General features: G+C 46.3%; 1 protein-coding gene across 1 annotated transcript in view; it reads left to right on the top strand.

Moving 5' to 3' along the window:
* Positions 1-1,164: 1,164 nt before the first annotated feature.
* Positions 1,165-23,760, top strand: part of grm3 (glutamate receptor, metabotropic 3) — a 252,732-nt gene continuing 230,136 nt past the window's right edge. Inside the window, exons 1-2 of the mRNA XM_060843076.1 lie at positions 1,165-1,245; positions 2,037-2,188. The gene's annotated coding sequence lies outside the window, so the exon portion shown is untranslated. The remainder of the gene's footprint in view (positions 1,246-2,036; positions 2,189-23,760) is intronic.

A 23,760-nucleotide genomic window follows, 5' to 3' on the forward strand; every position in this document is an offset into this window, starting at 1 on the left:
AGAATTGTTTCAAATATTTGGGGGAGTATTGGGGCTGAGAGGGAGGGTATAATATTTAAGGCGGGAAGTCTCAGAACACGCCATTAAAGACAAATCCCATTGAAATATTAACATTGAGAACTGCATCGGAATCAAACTGATTTGAAATTTGTTTTCACAGAGAATTTCATGGCCGTGACGAGAAATACTTGGGAACAGACCCTGACCCTCCGCGGCTTTATTCCCGGAGTGAGTTTTTATTTGTAATTGGACTCACAAAGTACCTGGTTCAACCCTGGCCGGTTATTCGCAACGTCCCGGTAACGAAAAGGCGGGTTTGTGTGCGCTCAGGTTCCAGTGGGCTTGATCATCTCTGATTCAATCCCGGAACAATCCTGCCCCCCTCCCCTCCCCTCCTCCCCCGGGCGGGGGGTAAGCTGCCCTGAGAGGGGTCAGAGAGCAGTGATGCTGCTATCCCGTGTGGGTGAGAGAAAGCGGGGGCTGAACTCCCAGAGCAGCGCCGGGGCCGGGACTGGGGCTGGTCTGACAGTGTCCCGGAGACAGTGTGAATGAGAGTGTGTGGGGGCATGTCTCCGTATGTCCCCCTGCACACAAACCCAGCATGCACACTCTCACACTCACACTCACACTCCTACATAGACACACTCACTCACATACACACAGTCTCTCACAGACACACACATTCTCTCACTCAATCTCTCACACACTCCCTCTCACACACTCTCACACAGACACACACAGTCTCTCACACACTCACATAGACACACTGTCTCACACACACACACTCACAATCACGCATTCACACAGTCTCAGACACAGATTTTCACACACACTGTCACACACAGATTCTCACTCATTCTCACTCTCTCTCTCAGACTCAGACACTCTCACTGTGTCTCTGTGGGGACCCTGCACCGGGCGGGGCAAATACTGTGCCTGACTCAGTGTGAGCGTGTCCCGGGCCGGACCCTGACACAGACAGAGAGACTGACGGAGACACCTCCCTATCTGTGTGTGTGTGTGTGTGAGAGAGAGAGAGAGAGGCGGGAAAGCCGCTTTAACACTCAGTCCTGGCCAATCAGACCGTGGTTTCCCAGGTAACCAGCTGCAGATTGATGCCGGTATCCAGGAGACGGCAGCATCCCGGCTCCAATGGTCATTCCCCAAATCCATAAAGCTCCGGGTGAACCGCTCCAGCCACCACTCAGCTCCAGCACAGCCAGGACCCACTCCCGGTCCGAGCAGGTCAGTCACACCCCCCACCCCTCACTCCCCATTCCCCACATCCCCCACCCTCTCACTCCCCCTTCCCCACACCCCCTCACTCCCCATTCCCCACACCCCCCACCCTCTCACTCCCCCTTCCCCCCACCCCCTCACTCCCCCTTCCCCCCACCCCCTCACTCCCCATTCCCCCCACCCTCACCCCCTCACTCCCCATTCCCCCCACCCTCACCCCCTCACTCCCCATTCCCCCACCCCCACCCCCTCACTCCCCATTCCCCCACCCTCACTCCCCATTCTCCACATCCCCCACCCCCTCACTCCCCATTCCCCCCACCCCCACCCCCTCACTCCCCATTCCCCCACCCCCTCACTCCCCATTCCCCCACCCTCACCCCCTCACCCCCCATTCCCCTTCCCGGGGGATGCTCACTGAGACACCCTCCTCTCACCCCCGGGACTGGCCCCATCACCTGGAACCCAACAGCCTGCCCTTACCCCGAAGCCACTCCAGCAGCTCCCCCTTCTCCCCCGCCTTCTCTCCCTCTCCTTTCCCTTCTACCCCTCTACCCCATCCTGTTCCCTTCTCCCCTCCTTTTCTCTCCCCTCCTTTCCCCTCTCCTCCATCCTGTTCCCCATCCCCTCCCCTCCCTTTCCCTTCTCCCCTCCCCTCCTTTCCCCTCTCCCCCCTTTTCCCATCTGCCCCCTCCTTTCTCCTCTGTCCCCTCCCCTCTGTCCCCCGGTAAGTTACTGTTGCGAGTGAGCGGAGAGACGAGGCTGAGTTGAATTGATGTTCTTGTGTGATGTCCCAGGGCGGAGGGTCCGCACCGAGACCAGGAACTCGCTCCGAGTTGGCTTTGGCGAACCGGGGATCGAACTGTGCGCTCAGCCATTCCCAGTAAGGAGCTACAGAGTAACCGCAGGATCACCGGGCTCCCAACACAGCCAGCAGAATGAATAATCGGTAAGACCTTACAACTTTAATATGTAACAGAGTTTGCATTTGTCCTAACAGTCTGAATGTTAATAATGACAAGTGCTGAAGCTGAACAATACAAACCTCTGCAGAAGACTTGACAATCCCCTGTTAAAGATGCTTTCTTTATTAGACTTAGAGACATTTGGAGATGGATTCTAGCATTAGCAATGCAATACTCCTTTGACGTCTTCAGCAAACGCTGCAAATGTCTTTGTAGAATCTCGCGGTTAAAATTTTCTGATATTTGAACGATCCTTACATTTCAATTCCGCGCAGCGTGAAGCCAAATCAATGGGGCATCAAGCGACTAGAGCGGGTTACCTTCTGAACTCTGTCGCTTTGTCCAGTAATATCTCAGGGCGATATTAACATTTCGAGGTTAAAGAGTTACCCTCGATTTCGAGCTCGTCCTTGTTTAATAACTGACATCTGATATTGCTAAAGACATTCTTTGTTAGCAGTTGCCTGTACAAATGGATAAATTTATATCATTTTTGCAATGTCTGCTTCCTTTGCTGTATTATAACACGCCTGTACCCCTAAGGGGGCAGGGCAACTGAAATTGCTTATTAAAATGAGCACTTCGCTTCTGGTTTATTTGACTGATTAATTAATAAATCAAGGTAATTCGGTCCTGGTAGATGCGAGTTACTTTCAGTGATTACTTGACATGTTGTGCAAATAGGCAAATTGAGACATTGAACATGGTTCATTCAATTATTTTACCCTGAAAATAAAACACGATCGGCCAGGAATATCGAACGTGCTTCTGGGACTAAGGATCAGGAATTATAAGCAAATACTGGCTTGCTGTTGCTCTGCTATTCTATCTGGATGTAAAGGCAGGAACACAAGACCCCTCTGGTTGCTGTCTATAATATCAGAAAGTCTGGATAATAAAACATTGTTGTTATAAAGGAGTATGATCAGGATCCTAGAAGCGTTTCACAAAAATCAGTCTGTAACGCCGGACTCTATCCATTTTAGTGTTCAAATCTTCTCAGGAATGCAACATCTCCAATCAGTTCATTTCCAATCCTTACACCTTTAACAACATTTTCGTCACCCGACCAGCCCCTATTTCAGAAAGTTCTGCTAGTCTGATCTTGGATTTCTTTGATCTCAGAGTAGCTCAGTGCCAGCATGGTAAGCAGTGAATGCTCTCTCTACCGCAGCTGTGAAGAATGAGGGAAAAGCATTGAAACAAAGGTTTAGGACGAGTTAAGGAATGTATAATTTGTATAGCATTCTCAAAGCATTTGAATCTTTTATCATTCTTCAAAATCAATATTCAGTTTGGTTTAGATTCTGGAATGTGCTTTTCTATTCTGCTGTTCCAATCTATGAAGAACTTGAGGCAGCATATTATTAGAATCTTCGGCAGTGAAGATAATGAACTAGTCACTACATTTTTCTTTACATTTACATTGTCATGTTAAATTGTGGTTTCTATCTATTTGTACAGTGCTTTGACTGTTTCACAGAAGCACTAACCTTTCAATGTTCCTTCCCCATTCATGGAGCTACAGCGGGTGCAGTTCCCTCATGTTGTTATCCATTGGATACTATATAAAAGAGTGACAGAGATAGCACTGTAACAATAACTCACTGCACAGAATGTGTTTGTCAGAGATTTGGTCAGGCTACGATTTGTGAAAAAAGCCTGGGTTAGAATAGGATCTGAATAAAATGATCATTTACTTTTATTTCAGTGACAGATGTCACTGGGTAACATGCAATTAACTCTCATCTTACGCAATATAACACATTAGTACATGTGGATTTATTGATTTTAAGACAGCTTCATCAAAGTCTAAACCTTGTAGGCATGACCTGAACTGCCTTCCATGAAAAGAAACTCTTCTGCTTCTACTAATGGGAGTAAGGTGGGATTAACGAAATGGTTAGGAAATCGACAGTAGCCGTGTGTACTTACCTTCTGAGCTATATAAATTAAGAAGGCACAAGGTTTGAATCTTAATTAGTGCTGAATAAGCTTCCATTAGTTAGGAATCCAGCCTCAAGTGACTGTCTGTGTGGGGTTTGCACATTCTCCCCGTGTCTGTGTGGGTTTTTTTCCGGGTGCTCCGGTTCCTCCCTCAGTCCAAAGATGTGCAGGTTAGGTGAATTGGCCATGCTAAATTGTCCGTAATGTTAAATGGATTAGTGATGGGAAATGCAGGGTTACAGGGTAGGGAGTTGGAGGGCTGGAGTGGATTTGTTGGGCTGAATGGCCTGTTTCCACACTGAAGGGGTTCTATAAAAAACAGTGACTGCAAAGAAGACATGGCTGACCTCAGTGAGTGTTTCACGGAGGGCCAAATGGATCAGAATTCCTCTCGGATTGCTATCCCGGTTGGAAAGTAATCTGTGCATAGTAGGGGAGGACAGCTTTGGGCTTAGCTATGATGCCTCATAAGTCAAATAGACTGGACCTGATTGTGTATGAATAGTAATCACTTGGCTGATTTAGCCAGATGGCTGGGGTGGGGGGTGCTGGTCCCTGGGACAACAATAGCGCAGGGAGAACTGGATGCTGCTGAACCAGGTAAGTTGAAGAGAAATTAATGTCAGAAACAGCTCTGGTCACACAGTGCATTAGAACAGCCTGGTAAAGGCATGGAGCACACGGCCCTTTGACAAGCATGCAGCATTCCTTCCAAAGATGACAGAACATCTTGTCCAAAAAAAGAGCCAAAGGACTGCGGATGCTGGAAATCTGAAACAAGAACAGAAATTGCTGGAGAAACTCAGCAGGTCTGGCAGCATCTGTGGAGAGAAAGAGTTAAAGTTTTGGATCTAACGATCCTTCATCAGAATGTGTTCTATGCTTCTCCTAATGAAGCTTTCTTCAAATTTAGTTCTTTATTCCTGAATATGTGTTAAGACAAAATCCAAATGCCTAAATCTTCAGACCCTGATTGTCTGCAGTATGTATATGTATTGGGCTGTGGTTCCCTATGTGTATAAATACAGTATCAAAAATTCCCAAGTCACAGGGACTGGCAGGATGGAGGGTCTCGGGGTCTGGCAATGTATTATGACGACCTCTCTCCTTTCTTTGTGCAGCCCTATGTCCAGCTCTTCAATGTCTTTAAACCTGTTATCAACACAGACAACGCCAGACACTCATGATAGGTCTGACAGCAATTGTGGAGAGATAGAGAACTGATGGTTTAGTTCGAGATGTTTTTCTGCTGTGTATTTCCAGGATTTTCTGTTTATTTCAGATTCCCAGCATCCATAATATTTTGCCTTTTATCTTTGAAAGTGCAGTTCCTCCCAAATCCATTCTCATCTTTCCTGGAGTTTGTTAAACCCTTCCAATCCAAACTTCAGACCTGCCAGAGTGTCGAGGTGCCTCTGATCAGCATCCTAGATGATGATGATGGATAGTGTGATGGTGGTAACCCATTCCCCCTTTGTCCTTCTCAACCTTCTTGCAGTCTTTGACATGGTGAGCACGCAGTCGTCTTCCAATATCTCTCCACTGTCGCTGTGTCTGGGACTGGGGCAGTTCCATTCTTATCTATCTGATCATGATTTGTGATGGTTTTTCTTCCAGCCCCTGCACTGTTTCTGCTGGTGTCCCCTAAAAGGTGATCCTTGGCTCCACCATTCTACCCTCGTTGGTATTATCTGAAAAGCACATTAAGAATCTTCACTTGTTCCCGATGATAACCAGCTCTGCTCAGTAGCATCTCTCTCTCTGTCCCTCCACTGTTGCTAAAATATCAGACTGATTATCCACCATCTACTACTGACTGAGCACAAATTTTCTCTTGTTAAATATTAGCCCAGTGTTTCATATTCAAGACATCACAACTGTTTCTTTCCACCACCCCAACTGCAGCCCACCTCATCATCTGCTGCTTAAACCCTTATTCATAGCTGCACAAAGTCTTAACTAGATTATTCCAAAACACACCAAAAATCTCTCACATTTTATCCTCCGTAAATTTGAGGTCATCCAAATATATGTCGCCCATGCCTGAATTGACAGCAAGCCTTTTCCCCTCTGTGCTCTGCTACATTGGCGTCCGGTTGTAATTTTGAAGTTTTCATCCTTGTTTTCAAATCCCCCCATCACCTTACTCCTTCCCAAAATCTGTTACAACCAGACAACAGGTAAAGTGTCCAACTTCTTACACTTCCAGAAGGGCACCCAAATTGTTAAGGTCCAGGTGAAGAGGGATGAATTGTCTCCCTTTTCTTATACACCTGTCCCTTGGTTGGTTGTAACATGATTAACTTGACAAAGATTCCTCCATTGTATTTGCCTTTATCCCAGAACAAATATGTTTTAAAAAGAAACCCGTTCAACCAGCTTTCTAGAGTTACTGAAAAGAGTGATTTTTAGCTACAAAGCATATAATGAAATAACATTGTACACACACACATGCACATACTACAAAACAAATCCTAAAAAGATAAAAGAGGTACAGATCAGCTATTAGGATGGTTTGTGAAGATTAAATAGTGAAATAGTGACATTTGAACAGTTGATTTTGGGATTCTTCACGTTGCTGATTGTTGGATTCCTTTAACATTTGTTTCTTCCTGAGGCTGGTTAGCTGGCTGCACTCACCTCACTCCTTTTTGCCCTTTTACCTTGATTTGTTGAATGATTTCTAGTGAGAGGATCCTTTTGCCTGCAACGCCGAGTGATATGTGGCCAGTTCTTTGTCTGTGACCAATTCGGTACACAAGCACTTGAACCCCGTTAGTACACCATGGTACTCCCTAAATCTAATGCTGCCCCTTTCTCTACCTCTGCCCCTGTCTTTCTCACTCTCTTCCTTTAAGACATAAAATAGACTTCTTTGACCAAGGTTTTGTCCATCTGATCTCACAATTTTATTTTTCTATGACTCTGTGTCGTACTGTTTTATCACAGTCCTAAGAAAAAGATTCTGGAATTATGTTACATTAAAGACATTACAGGAGTTGTTAAATTGTTGAGACTAACATGTTAAACTAAAGTGCATGGGATTAGGAGTAGTGTGCTTTCATGGATGGGGAACTGATTAGCAGATAGGAAGCAAAGGGTAGGGATAAACGGGTCCTTTTCCAAATGGCAAGCAGTAGCTAGTGGGGCACTGCAAAGATGATCCAACTATCGACAATATTTATCATTGGGAGAAAGTGAGGACTGCAGATGCTGGAGATCAGACCTGAAAAATGTGTTGCTGGAAAAGCGCAGCAGGTCAGGCAGCATCCAAGGAGCAGGAACTGCAATTTTCTTCCCAACCTCTCCGCCCCTACCCTCTCTCTGGCCTATCACCTTCACCTTAACCTCCTTTCACGTATCGCATTCCCAACGCCCCTCCCCCAAGTCTCTCCTCCCTACCTTTTATATTAGCCGGCTTGGCACACCTTCCTCATTCCTGAAGAAGGGCTTATGCCAGAAACTTTGATTCTCCTGCTCCTTCGATGCTGCCTGACCTGCTGCACTTTTCCAGCAACACATTTTTCAGCAATATTTATCATTATTTAGATGTATGAACCAAATGTAATGTCTCCAAGTTTGGAGACTACACAAAGCTGGGTGAGAGAATGGAGTGGAATTGCACAGTGGCTCAGTGGTTAGCACTGCTGCCTCATAGCACAGGGCTTCTCCTGCTCCATAACAATTCTGAGAGTTCCTCTGCTTGACACACCAATTGATTTTGTTTTTGCTGAGGTCAATTCTTGGGAATCAGTTGTTCAGTTTGACAATCTCCATGTGCTGGACTGATTGTAGAATTGACAACGCTGCCTAGTGCACAATCAAACGTGGAGATGGCAGAAAATTCACTTCAAACGTTGTAAAGATCTCGTGCAAGAGCAATTTCTTTTTTAGCTCCTGTTTCAACCAAGTCTTTCCAGTTCTGTGATTTCAAAGCTATCATATATAGTTGTAATGTCTCATCTTGTTTTATTGCCACTTCGACAGTTAGTTTTAATGATTTTAAGCACTGGATTTTGATTGGTGCAGATAAGATGTTTTTAGCCAATTTTTTTTCCTCACAACATGAAGTGAGTGTTGGCAACAGATGTCATGAAAGATAATCTGTGGGTTGAGCTGATACTTAACATGGAGCTTGTATTCCTGTAATGTGAGTTTCTAACACTCAGTTTGTGTAGATGTGGATTAACAAGCTCACTCATAATCTGTGATCGGTTATGATTTCAAACTCGCATCATTATAAATAGACAAAAATCTAAAATACCCTTTTGCAATTGAGAATTCTTCTTCCTCTGTTTGTGAATAAGTTTACTCCAAGTGCATCACCAATCTGCTTACTATTGTGACAAATGTTTTAGTCATTCATGGGATATTGGCACCACTTGCTGCGCCAGCAATTATTGCTCATTCCAAATTGCCCAGAGAGCAATTAAGAGTCACCACATTGCTGTGGGTCTGGAGTCACATGTAGAGCAGACCAGGTAAGGATGGTAGATTCCCTCCTTGAAGATATTAATAATCATCACAGGTATTGTTTATGAGACCAAATTTAATTCCAGATTTATCAATTGAGTTTAAAATTCAGCAGCTGCCCTAGTGAGATTTGAACCCATATTCCAAAGGAATAGCCTTGGCCTCTGAGTTACCAGTCAAGATTAGAGTGATGCTGGAAAAGCACAGCAGGTCATGCAGCATCTGAGGAGCAGGAAAGCAGAAGCCCTTCATCAGGAATCTCCAGCATCTCCTTACTTTCACCTCTGATTTACCATTGTAGTGTGCCTCTGAGTCTGCAACTTAGAAGGTAATTATTTCTGCAGAAGGTAGACACAATCCTCCAAAAGGATTTATATTTGAAGCCAAGGTTTCTTATTTTGTATTATCTTCATCATCATTGTGAGGTTCTTGGGACAGAGATACCTAGGACTGTGTCTTATAGCTTTGTTTGCTAAGTATCAGTTTTATTGAGTTCTCCCTGGAGATCTCTATGAGTATCTGAGGCCGGGTGAGACCTCTTGAAGTATGTTACAAACTCATCTCCCAAAGATTGACCTTGCCCCTATGGCACCACTCCTGTAGGATTCTCGAGCCATTGTACCACCTGTCATTCTTGGAAATACTCTGTCCACTGCTGAGGTTTCCTAGAATTCACCGAATCCTGGTGCCATCTTTAACAGCCCATCATGCACCTAGACAAGGAATGTCAGTCAGGAACTGCCCAGCATGGTTCCTGGCATTTACCCAGAACATGGCAGACCAGGGGAAATATGGTCCTTGCCTTGTGGTCAGGGACCTGGAGATCCTAATGGACGGATAGCATGCTCTTTTCCCAAAACAAGATCACAAAACCAGACCATGCCCACCTGGACCAAGGTTGCTAACCTGGGTGCCATGGAGGCTCAGTGGTTAGCACTGCTGTCTCACAGCACCAGGGTTCCAGGTTCAATTCCAGCCTTGGGCGACTGTCTGTGTGGAGTTTGCACATTCTCCCCGTGTCTGCATGGGTTTCCTCCAGGTGCTCTGGTTTCCTCCCACAGTCACAAAGATGTGCAGGTTAGGTGAATTGGCCATGCTAAATTGCCTGTAGTGTTAGGTACATTAGATTAGATTAGATTAGACTTACAGTGTGGAAACAGGCCCTTCGGCCCAACAAGTCCACACCGACCCGCCGAAGCGAAACCCACCCATACCCCTACATTTACGTCTTACCTAACACTACGGGCAATTTAGCATGGCCAATTCACCTGAGCCACACATCTTTGGACTGTGGGAGGAAACCGGAGCACCCGGAGGAAACCCACGCTGACACGGGGAGAACGTGCAAACTCCACACAGTCAGTCGCCTGAGTCAGGAACTGAACCCGGGTCTCAGGCGCTGTGAGGCAGCAGTGCTAACCACTGTACCACCGTGCCGCCCACAAAGTAAGAGGGAAATGTATCTGGGTGGGTTACTCTTCACAGGGTCGGTGTGGACTGGTTGGGCCAATAGGCCTGTTTCCATCCTGTAGGGAATCTAATGTAAATCTAATGTAGTCAGTGCAATCCCAGTCTTTAGGAGGAATGTCCATCACTTGAGGAGTAAGGTTAGTGATCTTCAGTCCACCTATGTAAATACCACTACATTCTCACAATACCTTACATTCTCTTCATAACTACCATTGTACCCAACTCCCAACATGGCATATGCTCTACTGCTGTTGCCGGTAACATCCATCCCACTCGCCCCCACCCACCCCAAACCCGAACACCACTAACCCTCCATGCTGTTTGTGTGGTCCGCTTACTCACTCAGGACCTCTCCCTCACCTGTACCAACTGTAACAGCTGTGCCACCTACTTTCAGCCCACTCATTACCTGCCTCTCTCACAGTCTCTGAAGAAAACAGCCCCCAGGAGGGGGACCGAGTCAAGACACAAGATGACCTGCCTGACATTTGGCTCCGCCCTCATCATGTGAACAGCATCCTGACTTGGACCTCCCACAGTACTTTACCAACCAAGATCCAGCCTCCAGACTAACTGTGTCCCAGCTCCCAAACTGACCGTGTACATACCCCAGACTGACTGTGTCCCAGCCCCCAGACTGACTGTGTCCCAGCCCCCAGACTGACCGTGTCCCAGCCCCCAGACTGACCATATCCCAACCCCCAGACTGACCGTGTCCCAGCCCCCAGACTGACCATATCCCAGCCCCCAGACTGACCGTATCCCAGCCCCCAGACTGACCGTGTCCTAACCCCCAGACTGACTGTGTCCCAGCCTCAAACTGACCGTGTCCAGCCACAGACTGACCATGTCCCAGCCTGCAGACTGACCGCATCCCAGCCCCCAGACCGACCGTGTCCCAGTCCCCAGACTGACCGTATCCCAGCCCTCAAACTGACCATGTCCATACCCCAGACTGATTGTGTCCATACTCCAAACTGATTGTGTCCATACCCCAGACTGACCGTATTCCAGCCCCAGACTGACCATGTCCCAGCCCTCAGACTGACCGTGTTCCAGCCCCCAGACTGACCGTGTACATAGCTGCAAATGTGTTGCTGGTCAAAGCACAGCAGGCCAGGCAGCATCTCAGGAATAGAGAATTCAACGTTTCGAGCATAAGCCCTTCATCAGGAATAAGACCACCGTGTACATACCCCAGACTGACCGTGTCCCAGCCCCCAGACTGACCGTGTCCCAGCCCCCAGACTGACTGTGTCCCAGCCCCTAGTCTGACCATGTCCCAGCCCCCAGACTGACTGTGCCTCAGCCCTCAGACTGACCGTGTCCTAGTCCCAGACTGACCGGGTCCCATACTCCAGGCTGACCGTATCCCAGCCCCCAGACTGACCGTGTCCTAACCCCCAGACTGACTGTGTCCCAGCCCCCAGACTGACTATATCCCAGCCCCAAACTGACCGTGTCCAGCCACAGACTGACCGTGTCCCAGCCCCCAGACTGACCGTGTCCCAGTCCCCAGACTGACCGTATCCCAGCCCTCAAACTGACCATGTCCATACCCCAGACTGATTGTGTCCATACCCCAGACTGATTGTGTCCATACCCCAGACTGACCGTATCCCAGCCTCAGACTGACCATGTCCCAGCCCTCAGACTGACCGTGTTCCAGCCCCCAGACTGACCGTGTACATACCCCAGACTGACCATGTCCATACCCCAGACTGAATGTATCACAGCCCCAGACTGATCATGTCCAGTCCCCAGACTGACCGTGTCCCAGTCCCCAGACTGACCGTGTCCCAGTCCCCAGCCTGACTGTGTACATACCCAGACTGACCGTGTCCCAGTCCCCAGACTGACCATGTACAAACCCTAGAATCACTGTATCCCAACCCCAGACAGACTGTATCCCAGCCCTCAGACTGACCATGTCCATATCCCAGACTGATCGTGTCCATACCCCAGACTGACCGTGTCCATACCCTAGAATCACATGTCCCAGCCCCAGACGGACCGTGTCCCAGCCCCCAGACTGACCGTGTCCATACCCAGACTGACCGTGTCCATACCCAGACTGACCGTGTCCATACCCCAGACTGACCATGTCCATACCCCAGACTGACCGTGTCCATACCCCAGATCGACCGCGTCCCATACCCCAGGCTGACCATGTCCATACCACAGACTGACCATATCCCAATCCCCAGACTTACCATATTCCAGCCCCCGGACTGACCGTGTCCATACCCCAGACGGACCGTGTCCCATACCCCAGATTGACCGTGTCCCAGCCCCCAGACTGACCATGTACATACCACAGACTGACCGTATCCCAGTCCCCAGACTGACTGTATTCCAGCCCCCAGACTGACTGTGTCCATAGTCCAGACTGACTGTGTCCCATCCCTCAGACTACTGTGTCCATACTCCAGACTACCGTGTCCCATTCCCCAAGCTGACCGTGTCCATACTCCAGACTGACCGTGTCCCAGCCCCCAAGCTGACCGTGTCCCAGCCCCCAAGCTGACTGTGTCCATACCCCAGACTGACTGTGTCCCAGCCCCCAGACTGACCGTATCCATACTCCAGACTGAACGTGTCCATACCCCAGACTGACCGTGTCCCAGCCCCCACACTGACCATATCCTAGCCCCTGGACTGGTATTGGAAGCTGCCTTGACTTATCCCCCCTGACAGACTGAGGGGGTGGGGAGCTGCTGACCGGTTTCATTGCTGCAGTTCTGTGGTAATGGTCACATGGCAATAGAATAGAGTGAGCATTGTATCTCTGGCTGAGGGACAAGGCACAAGAGTCACAACAAGGTATCCAATCAGTTCAAACAGATCATTCCTGGAGTTTCCCCTTTTGGGGAATGCCATATCTTAGAGGGACTATTCTAGGAAATAATTTCCAAAACTTAGGAAGAAGGAATTAAAGCATCAAGTCATGCCACATGTGGCACTACATTTGACAGTAATTTAGGAACACATCTGTGTTTCCAATCATCATAAGACCTTAAGACACAGGAGCAGAACATAGGCCATTCAGCCCATCAGTCTGCTCTGCATTCAATCATGGCTGATAAGTTTCTCAACCCCATTCTCCCGCTTTCTCTCTGTAACCCTTGATTCTCTTGTTCATCACGAACCTCTCTATCTCAGTCTTAAATGTACTCAGTGATCCAGCCTCTACAGCCTTCTGTGGGAATAAATTCCATAGATTCCCCCCACTCACTGGCTGAAGAAGTTTCTCCTTATCTCCGTTCAAAAAGGTCTTCCTTTTACTCTAAGGCTGTGCTTTCGGGTCCTAAATTCTCCTACCAATGAAAACCTCTTCTCAACATCCACTCTATCCAGGTTGCTCAGTATTCTTTAAGTTTCAATTAAATCACCCCTCATCCTTCTAAACTCCATCGAGTAAACACCCAGAGTCCTCTAATGTTCCTCATATGTTAAGCTGTTCATTCCTGGGACCATTCTTGTGAACCTTCTCTGAACACGCCCCCGAGCCAGTACATCCTTGCTGTGATATGGGACCCAAAACTGCTCACAATACTCCAAATGTGGTCTGACCAGAGCCTTACAGAGCCTCAGAAGTACATCCTTGCTTTTATATTCAAGACCTTTCAAAATAAATGCCATCATTGTATTTGCTTTTTTAACTACTGTCTTAACCTGCAAATTTACCTTGAGAGAATCCTGGACTAGAACTCCCAAATCTCTTTGCATTTTAGATTTCTGAATTTTCTCCCCATTTAGAAAATAGTCCATGCCTGTATTCTTCCTCCTAAAGTGCATGACCTCACACTCTCCCATGTGATACTCCATCTGCCACTTCTTTGCCCACTTCCTAACCTGTCCAAATCCTGCTTCAATCACCCCACCTCCTCAATGCTACCTATTCTTTTACCTACCTTTGTATCATCTGCAAACTTAGCCAGACTGCCCTCAGTTCCTTCATCGAGATCATTAATGTCTAAAGTGAAAGGTTGTGGTCCCAACACTGACCCTTGTGGATCACCACTTGTCACTGGCTGTCATCCTGAGAAGGACCCTTTTATCCCCATTCTCTGCTTTCTGCCAGACAGCCAAGTTTCTATCCATGCTAGCACCTTGCTCTCACACCATAGGTTCTTATCCTACTCAGTAGACTCCTGTGTGGCACCTTGTCAAAGGACTCTTGAATTCCAAGTAGATAATATCCATTGCTTCTCCTTGGTCTAACCTGTTGTTACTTCCTCAAAGGATTCCAGCAGATTTGACAGGCATGACCTCCCCTTGATGAAACCATGCTGACCTTTCCCTATTTCACCACATACTTGAGTATTCAGAAATCTCATCCTTTACAATGGATTCCAAGATCTTACCCACGGCCAAGGTTTTGCTAATCAGTCTGTCATTTTCCATCTTTTGCCTCAGTCCCTTTTTAAGCAAGGGTGTCACTTTAGCGGTTTTCCAGTCCTCTGTAACCCTCCATGATGCCGGCAATTCCTGAAAGATCACCACTAATGCCACCTCAATCTCTTCAGCTATGTCCCTTAGAGCTCTGGGGTGTAGTCCATCTGGTCCAGGTGATTTATCCACCTTCAGTCTTTCTAGCACCTTCTCCTTGGTGATGGCCACCATACTCAGCTCTGCCCCCTCACTCTTTTGAATATTTGGGATATTACTTGTGTCTTCCACCATGAAGACTGACGCAAAGTAATTATTCAGTGTCTCAGCCATTTCCTTGTTACCTACAACTATCTCTCAGTGTCATTTTCCAGCAGTCCAATGTTCACTTTTGCCTCTCTTTTGCCCTTTATGTATCTAAAGATACTCTTACAGCCTTCCTTTATATTACTGGCTAGATTACCTTCATATTTAATCTTCTCCCACTTTATTTCTTTTTTTGTTGCCCTCTGTTGGTTTTTGTAAGTTTCCCAATCCTCTGGTTTCCCGCTGCACTTCGCCACATTATCTGCTTTCTCTTTAGCCTTTTTGCTATCCGTGACTTCCTTAGTCAGCCATGATTGCCTCACCCTCCCTGTATCATCATTTTCCTCAGGATGAATCGCTGCTCTGCCTCCTGAATTACTCCCAGAAACTCCTGTCATTGCTGTTCCACTATCTTTCTTGCTGGGCTCCTCTCTCAGCCAATTCTACCCAGCTCCTCCCTCATGCCTTTATTCAGCTGTAATACTGTTACCTCTGATTCTATCTTCTCCCTCTCAAATTGCAGACTAAATTTGATCATGTTGTGATCACTGCTTCCTTAAGGGTTCCTTTACCTTAAACTCCCTTATCTAAGAGGAGACAGGGATGGCTGTGGCTGATGAGGGAAGTTAAGAAACATATAAAGTTAAAAGAGAAAAAGTATAACATAGCAAAGATAAGTGGGAAAACGGGGGACTGGGAAGCTTTTAAAGAACAACAGAGGATTACTAAGAAGGAAATACGCAGAGAAAAAATGAGGTATGAAGGTAAACAGACCAAAAATATAAAGGAGGATAGTAAAAGCTTTTTTAGGTATGTGAAAGGGAAAAAAATGGTTAAGACTAATATTGGGCCCTTGAAGACAGAAACGGGTGAATATATTACAGGGAACAAAGAAATGGCAGAAGAATTGAATTGTTACTTCAGATCTGCGTTCACTGGGGAAGACACAAGCAATCTCCCTGTGATAACAGTGGCTGAAGGACCTGAACTGAAGGGAATTTATATTTGCCAGGAATTGGAGTTGGAGGGACTGTTAGGTCTGAAGGTTGATAAGTCCCCAGGGCCTGATGGTCTACATCCCAGGGTACTGAAGGAGGTGGCTCGGGAAATCGTGGATGCGTTGGTGATTATTTTCCAGAGTTCGAGAGATTCGGGATCAGTTCCTGTGGATGGGTGGCTAATGTTGTCCCAGTTTTTAAGAAAGGAGGGAGAGAGAAAGCAGGGAATTGTAGACCAGTTAGTCTGACCTCAGTGGTGGGAAAGATGCTGGAGTCAATTATAAAGGACGAAATTACGACACATCTGGATAGCAGTAACAGGATAGGACAGAGTCAGCATGGATATATGAAGGGGAAATCATGCTTGACTAATCTTCTGGAATTTTTTGAGGATGTAACTTTGAAGATGGACAAGGGAGATCCAGTAGATGTAGTGTACCTGGACTTTCAGAAAGCCTTTGATAAGGTCCCACATAGGAGGTTAGTGAGCAAAATTAGGGCGCGTGGTAGTGGGGGCAAAAAACTGACTTAGATTGAAAATTGGTTGGCTGACAGGAAAAAAGAGTAGTGATAAACGGCTCCCTTTCGGAATGGCAGGCAGTGACCAGTGGGGTACCGCAGGGATCAGTGCTGGGACCGCAGCTTTTTACAATATACATTAATGATATAGATGAAGGTATTAAAAGTAATATTAGCAAATTTGTTGATGATACAAAGCTGGGTGGCAGGGTGGAATGTGAGGAGGATGTTAGGAGATTACAGGGTGACCTGGACAAGTCAGGTGTGTGGACAGATGCAAGGCAGATGCAGTTTAATGTAGATAAATGTGTGGTTATCCACTTTGGTGGCAAGAACATGAAGGCAGATTACTACCTAAATGGAGTCAAGTTAGATAAAGGGGCAGTACAACGAGATCTAGGTGTTCATGTACATAGTCAATGAAAGCAAGCATGCAGGTACAGCGGGCAGTGAAGAAAGCTAATAGCATGCTGGCCTTCATAACAAGAGGGACTGAGTATAGAAGCAAAGTGGTCCTTCTGCAGCTGTACAGGGCCCTGGTGAGACCGCACCTGGAATATTTTGTACAGTTTTGGTCTCCAGATTCTGGCTATTGAGGGAGTGCAGCATATGTTCACAAGGTCAATTCCCAGAATGGCGGGACTATCTCACACTGAAAGATTTTTGACCTGTGCAGTTCCTCAATTCTATCCACGCAGATTTTATACCATCTGACCCTATTTTGTTTCTTACTATTGATTTAATTTTATTTCTTAATAATAAGGCAACCCCCACCCCCTATGCCCACCTGTCTATATTTTCGACAAGAGGTATATCCTTGAATTTTAAGCTCCCAATCCTGGTCCCCTTGCAGCCATGTCTCCGTGATGCCCACCACGTCATACCTGCCAATTACGACCTGCGGCGCAAGCTCATTTACCTTATGCCTTATACTGTGTGCATTCCGATATAACACCTTCAGTCGTATATTAACCGTCCCTCTTCTCATTGTCATTCATTTGCCCAGTGTACTTGAAGTTTGATTGCTAATCCTTTCCAGATACTTTCTCCTGTTTGTGTCTGTGCTGGAGATTTTAATAACCTCTCCAGAGTTCTACACTCGTACCTCCTCCTTTAATTCCGGTTGTGTCATTTCCCCTATAACTGAGCCCACCCCCACCCTCCCCCATTTAGTTTAAAGCCCTGTCCTCAGCCCTGGTTGTGCGATTCGCTAGGATTCTGATCCCAGCGTGGTTCAGATGAAGACCGTCCAATCGGAGCAGGTCACTTCGTCCCCAGTACTGGTGCCAATGTCCCATGAATTCAAACCCATTTCTACCACACTAGTCTTTGAGCCAGGCATTTTTCTGCTTAATCTTATTGACCCTGTGCCAATTAGCTCAAGGCTCAGGTAGTAATCCAGTGATTATTATCTTTTTTTGGTTTTGCTTTTTAATTTAGCACCTAGCTGTTCATACTCCTTTAGCAGAACTTTCTACCCTAGTTTTATTGATGTCATTGGTACCTACATGAACCATGATCACTGGATCTTTACCCTCCCATTCCAAGCTCCTCTGCTGCCCAGCCGATATCCCGAACCTGAACACTGGGCAGTCAACACAACCTTCAGGACTCTCGGACCTGCTCACAAGGATCAGTGTCTATACCTCTAACTAGAATATCCCCATTTAAAACAAAGTTTTTCTCTTCTCCCCCACTTGACCAGCTTCCTGCACAACAGTGCTGTGGTCAGTTGGCTCATTCTCCCTGCAGTCCCCATTCCTGTTCACAGAGGGAGCAAAATTCATGAACCTGTTGGACAAGGACAGAGACTGAGACTCCTGTAACTCTCCCTCCTGGATCCCTCTACCTGCCTCACTCACAGCCACGCCTTCCTGTCCCTGACCTCGGACCAAATTAGAGTTAGTTAATCTAATAGGCATGACTGTCCCCTGAACACAGCATCTAGGTAACTCTCCCCCTCCCTGATGTTTTGCAATGTTTGAAGCTCAGACTCCAACTCTGGAGCTGGAGTTCCTCCAGTAACCAATGTTTACTACAGACATGGTCACTGCAAACCACAATGGGGTCCCATGTCATGTAGAAACAACACATCACCTGACCATCCATCCTTATTGTGTTCAGTTAGTTTTGATTTTTTTTTAGCTGTTTTACTATTTCTGCTTATGCAAGTTGTAACCAATAAATTAACAAGATTCAAATTTAGCAAATCCCTTTCTGAGCCAATCAAATCACAGGCCTCCTGACATGTCACCTTTCAGTTTCCCACTCAGGTTCAGAAACAAAGTCATCCTGCTTCCCAGGCTGCTCTCTGCTCCGTCCCACTGAGTTCCAGTCCCAAACTGAAGGCCCCAAGCACACCTGGTGAGTTTTTATACCACTCACCTTCCCAGGCTGCTCTCCGCTCACCTCCTCTCCCAAAGTTGTATCAATAAGGTACAAAGAGCAAAAGGAACAAAAATCAATCAGTTCATTGGAATTGTGGAAGCTATTAAATGACATCCAAAAATCTTACACCAAATATTATGTTCTGGGACAACTGCAATTCACGATTCTTCCAGCTGTGAGAAAAATTAAATCAATATATCATTTCAAAGTAATACATTATCATCGAGTCTTATGCTGTATTGAGAGGATAAGAGGGTAAGGAGTCACCCATTTAAAACGGACAAGAATGAATTTCATCTGTCAGAGGGGAGTGAATCTGGAGTTCTTTACCACAGAGAGCTGGTAAGGCTGGGTTAAGGCTGAGAGAGATTTTAAACCAGGCGGGGATAAAGCAGGAAATGTGCAGCTGTGATCTCGTGGAGTGGCAGAATGGACTATTGGGTTGAATAGTAAAAAATGAGGTCTGCAGATGCTGGAGATCACAGCTGCAAATGTGTTGCTGGTCAAAGCACAGCAGGCCAGGCAGCATCTCAGGAATAGAGAATTCGACGTTTCGAGCATAAGCCCTTATAGCTGACCTTGGATCCTACAGCTTACGGTCTTACAAAGGCAAATATTCCCCAAGAAAACCCTATCCCTCTTGCTGTAATCGAGGGGGGTGCTACCTTTACTGTAACCCCAAACCCAATGTGACCTCACGGGAATTTGTGTCTGTCTTGAAATGGTCAGTTATGAACCACGTCTTTCACAGATTGTTTCTAAAAAAACAATCTATAAATTGAAACCTGCTTGGCAGTAAATGCTGTGGAAGAATTGCTGTACCTTGTGTAAATATGGTATTTGACTGACCTATTATGATCATGATAAGATAATTTCTAGTCACTTAAAATTAGAACTACAAGAATAAACTTGTCAAGCATCTAAATCCATGGAGATATAAATAGATGCAAAGAATATTCAGGGTGAAAATTAGTGATTATTTACAGAAAAATTCAATTCATAATTATACTCCAGCATAAATGAGAAGTGCCCAAACTGTATAACACTTACACTGAGGGATACTTCAAATGGTTTCACTGTCTAGGTTTTTTTGACAGCAGAATATACTTAGGTTGTTTTTTTAAAGTCATACAAAAGCTGCTTCAGTCTGATTTGATTATGTTCAATTCAATACCGTCAATGGGAATACTGTCGAGACCCTATTGATTATTTACTGGAATCAAAATCTAGGGGCCTGAGCTGATGATTCAGAGAAATGAGTTCAAATTCCACCAGGTCACCTGAGGAATTCAAATTTAGTTCATTAAATACATGGCTGAAAATGTGTTGTTGGAAAAGCGCAGCAGGTCAGGCAGCATCCAAGGAACAGGAAATTCGACGTTTCGGGTCCTGATGAAGGGCTTATGCCCGAAACGTCGAATTTCCTGTTCCTTAGATGCTGCCTGACCTGCTGCGTTTTTCCAGCAACACGTTTTCAGCTCTGATCTCCAGCATCTGCAGACCTCACTTTCTCCTCCTCATTAAATACATCTCGGATATAAAGCTCATAACAGTATTTTATTAATGACCTGAAGCACTTCATGAGGCACAAGCAACAGACTTTGACCCTAAGCCACAGGAGAGATAGTGAGGGAAATTAAGCAATTATTGGGTAAAGAACTAGATTTTAAAGGCACCCAGGAGGCAAAAAAGGTTTCAGGGGAGAATTCTCCAACTTAATGTTTTTGGAAGCTGAAGACATGACTCCTAATGATGGAGAGATAAAAAACCAAAGATGCACAAGAGGCCAGAATTAGAAGAACACTGTTTTCTCATTTGATGGGGGATGGTTGCTGTGGTAAGGATGGTGAGGCCAAGGAGGGATTTGTAATCAAAGATGAAACTAGTCATTCGGCACTTCATAACTTTTATATTACTTAAAAATAATCATTTTGTCAAAGCTTTCCATTTTGCACTCATCAAGACAATTTGCAAGAATACCAATTTAAGGGGAAAAAAGCCAAAATGTATACTGCATGAGAGGACAGTTCTGAATGGTTGGTAAGAAGACTTTAGTTGGAGAAGAATTGCCATTGGGATTATGATGATTGACAGTTAACTGCCACTCTTTATTTACATTTGAAACCAGGCAGACTGACTGTGATTAGTAAAGGCATTGCTTTGAAAAATTAACCCAAAGTGGCTGTCACATATTTTGCTGAGTTGAAATATATGACCTTGTGTGTGAATGGATGCAATAGGGGAACAGGATTGGGTCTAGTCAAGGCAGAAGCAGCAGAGTTTAGGATGACCTTAGGCAATGAATTCCAGGATTTCCTGGAATAATGAGACCACAGTAGACTAGATACAATTCAGGATGGTGCATGACTTGGAGGGAAACTTCGCAGATAATGCTGTTCCCATGAGTTTTCCGCATTTGTCTTCCAGAATAAGCTTGACGTTGGTATTGGAGAGCATGAATATTGAACTCTGTGAGGAGGACATTGATGAAACATTCTGCTCTCTTATGCGCTATTATTTTAAATTTGATGCTAACTTTTAAAATACTGTTTTGTGATTCTAGAGATGTGATGCCAATCAGTAAAGAATATTAGGCCACACAGGTTCACTGTGCCCACACCCTGCCAGCCTAATGTTCACATTAATGAGGTGTCTCTGAGCACCCAGTGGGTTACAGTTCACAAGTTACATGCTGTTTGAGTGGTCTCTCTGATCATTCCAATTGCAATATCATGCAAATGGTAACATGTAAGCAAGTTCGTCTTTATTCTGGAATAAAGATGAGAAGATTCAGAAATGATCAAAAGTGTTAGAATGCCTGGAGGACAAAAATTGGAAAACGGAGATGAAAGGTTAGCTGGGTGGTTGTTTTGGATTGGTGTGTACATGATGGCCTTTTCGCAATGCTGTAGACTTCAATGAATCAATCCTGACTCCAAATAAGAGTGGGATGATAGAGTGTGGCATGTAGTTTGTAAAAAGGAGGTTTGAGAGATCAACAAGAAAAGAAAAAGCAGGAGCAAGTGGCTCATTTGACTTCAAGGTTGGTTCCATACTCTCTTTACCTTGCCATCCATCATGGCCCAGAATTCACAAGATGGCTTCCATAGTTTCCCAGAAAGAAAACCAATTAAAACCTGTCAATGATGACAGTGTTTAGTGCCATTTGCAACTGAAGCAAGTACAGCAAGGCCTGGAAATTATCTTGGTTTGGTCTGACAAGTGATATGTAAGACATTCATGCCACATGAGGGCCAAGAAATGACTGTCTTTAATGAGAGAATGTAGTTATCAGCCCCTTGACATTCAATGGTATCACCATCACTGAGAACTCGGCTTTCCACTTCCTGAGAGTTACTGTTAAGCAGAAACTGATCTGGTCTGCCAATTAAACACAGTTGAAAATGTGTTGCTGGTTAAAGCACAGCAGGTCAGGCAGCATCCAAGGAATAGGAAATTCGACGTTTCGGGCATAAGCCCTTCATCAGGAATGAGGAGAGTGTGCCAAGCAGGCTAAGATAAAAGGTAGGGAGGAGGGACTTGGGGGAGGGGCGATGGAGATGTGATAGGTAGAAGGAGGTCTAGGTGAGGGTGATAGGCCGGAGTGGGGTGGGGGCGGAGAGGTCAGGAAGAAGATTGCAGGTTAGGAGGGCGGTGCTGAGTTGAGGGAACCGACTGAGACAAGGTGGGGGGAGTGGAAATGAGGAAACTGGAGAAATCTGAGTTCATACCTTGTGGTTGGAGGGTTCCCAGGCGGAAGATGAGGCGCTCCTCCTCCAGCCGTCGTGTTGTTATGTTCTGCCGGTGGAGGAGTCCAAGGACCTGCATGTCCTCGGTGGAGTGGGAGGGAGAGTTAAAGTGTTGAGCCACGGGGTGGTTGGGTTGGTTGGTCCAGGCGTCCCAGAGGTGTTCTCTGAAGCGTTCCGCAAGTAAGCGGCCCGTCTCCCCAATATAGAGGAGGCCACATCGGGTGCAGCGGATGCAATAGATGATGTGTGTGAAGGTACAGGTGAACTTGTGGTGGATATGGAATGATCCCTTGGGGCCTTGGAGGGAAGTGAGAGAGGAGGTGTGGGCGCAAGTTTTACATTTCCTGCGGTTGCAGAGGAAGGTGCCGGGAGTGGAGGTTGGGTTGGTGGGGGGTGTGGACCCGACCTCTGGGACGCCCGGACCAACCAACCCAACCACCCCGTGGCTCAACACTTTAACTCTCCCTCCCACCCCACCAAGGACATGCAGGTCCTTGGGCTCCTCCACCGGCAGAACATAACAACACGACGGCCGGAGGAGGAGCGCCTCATCTTCCGCCTGGAAACCCTCCAACCACAAGGGATGAACTCAGATTTCTCCAGTTTCCTCATTTCCCCTCCCCCCACCTTGTCTCAGTCAGTTCCCTCAACTCAGCACCGCCCTCCTAACCTGCAATCTTCTTCCTGACCTCTCCGCCCCCACCCCACTCCGGCCTATCACCCTCACCTTGACCTCCTTCCACCTATCACATCTCCATCGCCCCTCCCCCAAGTCCCTCCTCCCTACCTTTTATCTTAGCCTGCTTGGCACACTCTCCTCATTCCTGATGAAGGGCTTATGCCCGAAACATCGAATTTCCTATTTCTTGGATGCTGCCTAACCTGCTGTGCTTTAACCAGCAACACATTTTCAGCTCTGATCTCCAGCATCTGCAGACCTCACTTTTTACACAATTAAACACAGTGGCTACAAGAGCAGGTCAGAAGCTGGGAATCCTACAGGGAGTAATTAACTTTCTGACTCCCCAAAACCTGTCCACCATCTACAAAGCACACATTAGGGAGTGTAATGGAATAGTCCTCACTTGCCTGGATGGGTGCAGCTCCAACAACACTCAAGAAGCCTGACACCAACCAGGACAAAGCAGCCCCCACTTGATTGGCACCACATCCACAAACATCCACTCCCTCCACCACTGAGGCTCAGTCGCAGAAGTGTGTACTATCTACAAGATGCACTGCAGAAATTCACCAAATCTCCTTCGACAGCATCTTCCAAACCCATGACCATTTCCACCCAGAACAACAAGGGCA

Source organism: Hemiscyllium ocellatum, chromosome 23 (genome assembly GCF_020745735.1).
Source record: "Hemiscyllium ocellatum isolate sHemOce1 chromosome 23, sHemOce1.pat.X.cur, whole genome shotgun sequence".
NCBI lineage: Eukaryota > Metazoa > Chordata > Chondrichthyes > Orectolobiformes > Hemiscylliidae > Hemiscyllium > Hemiscyllium ocellatum.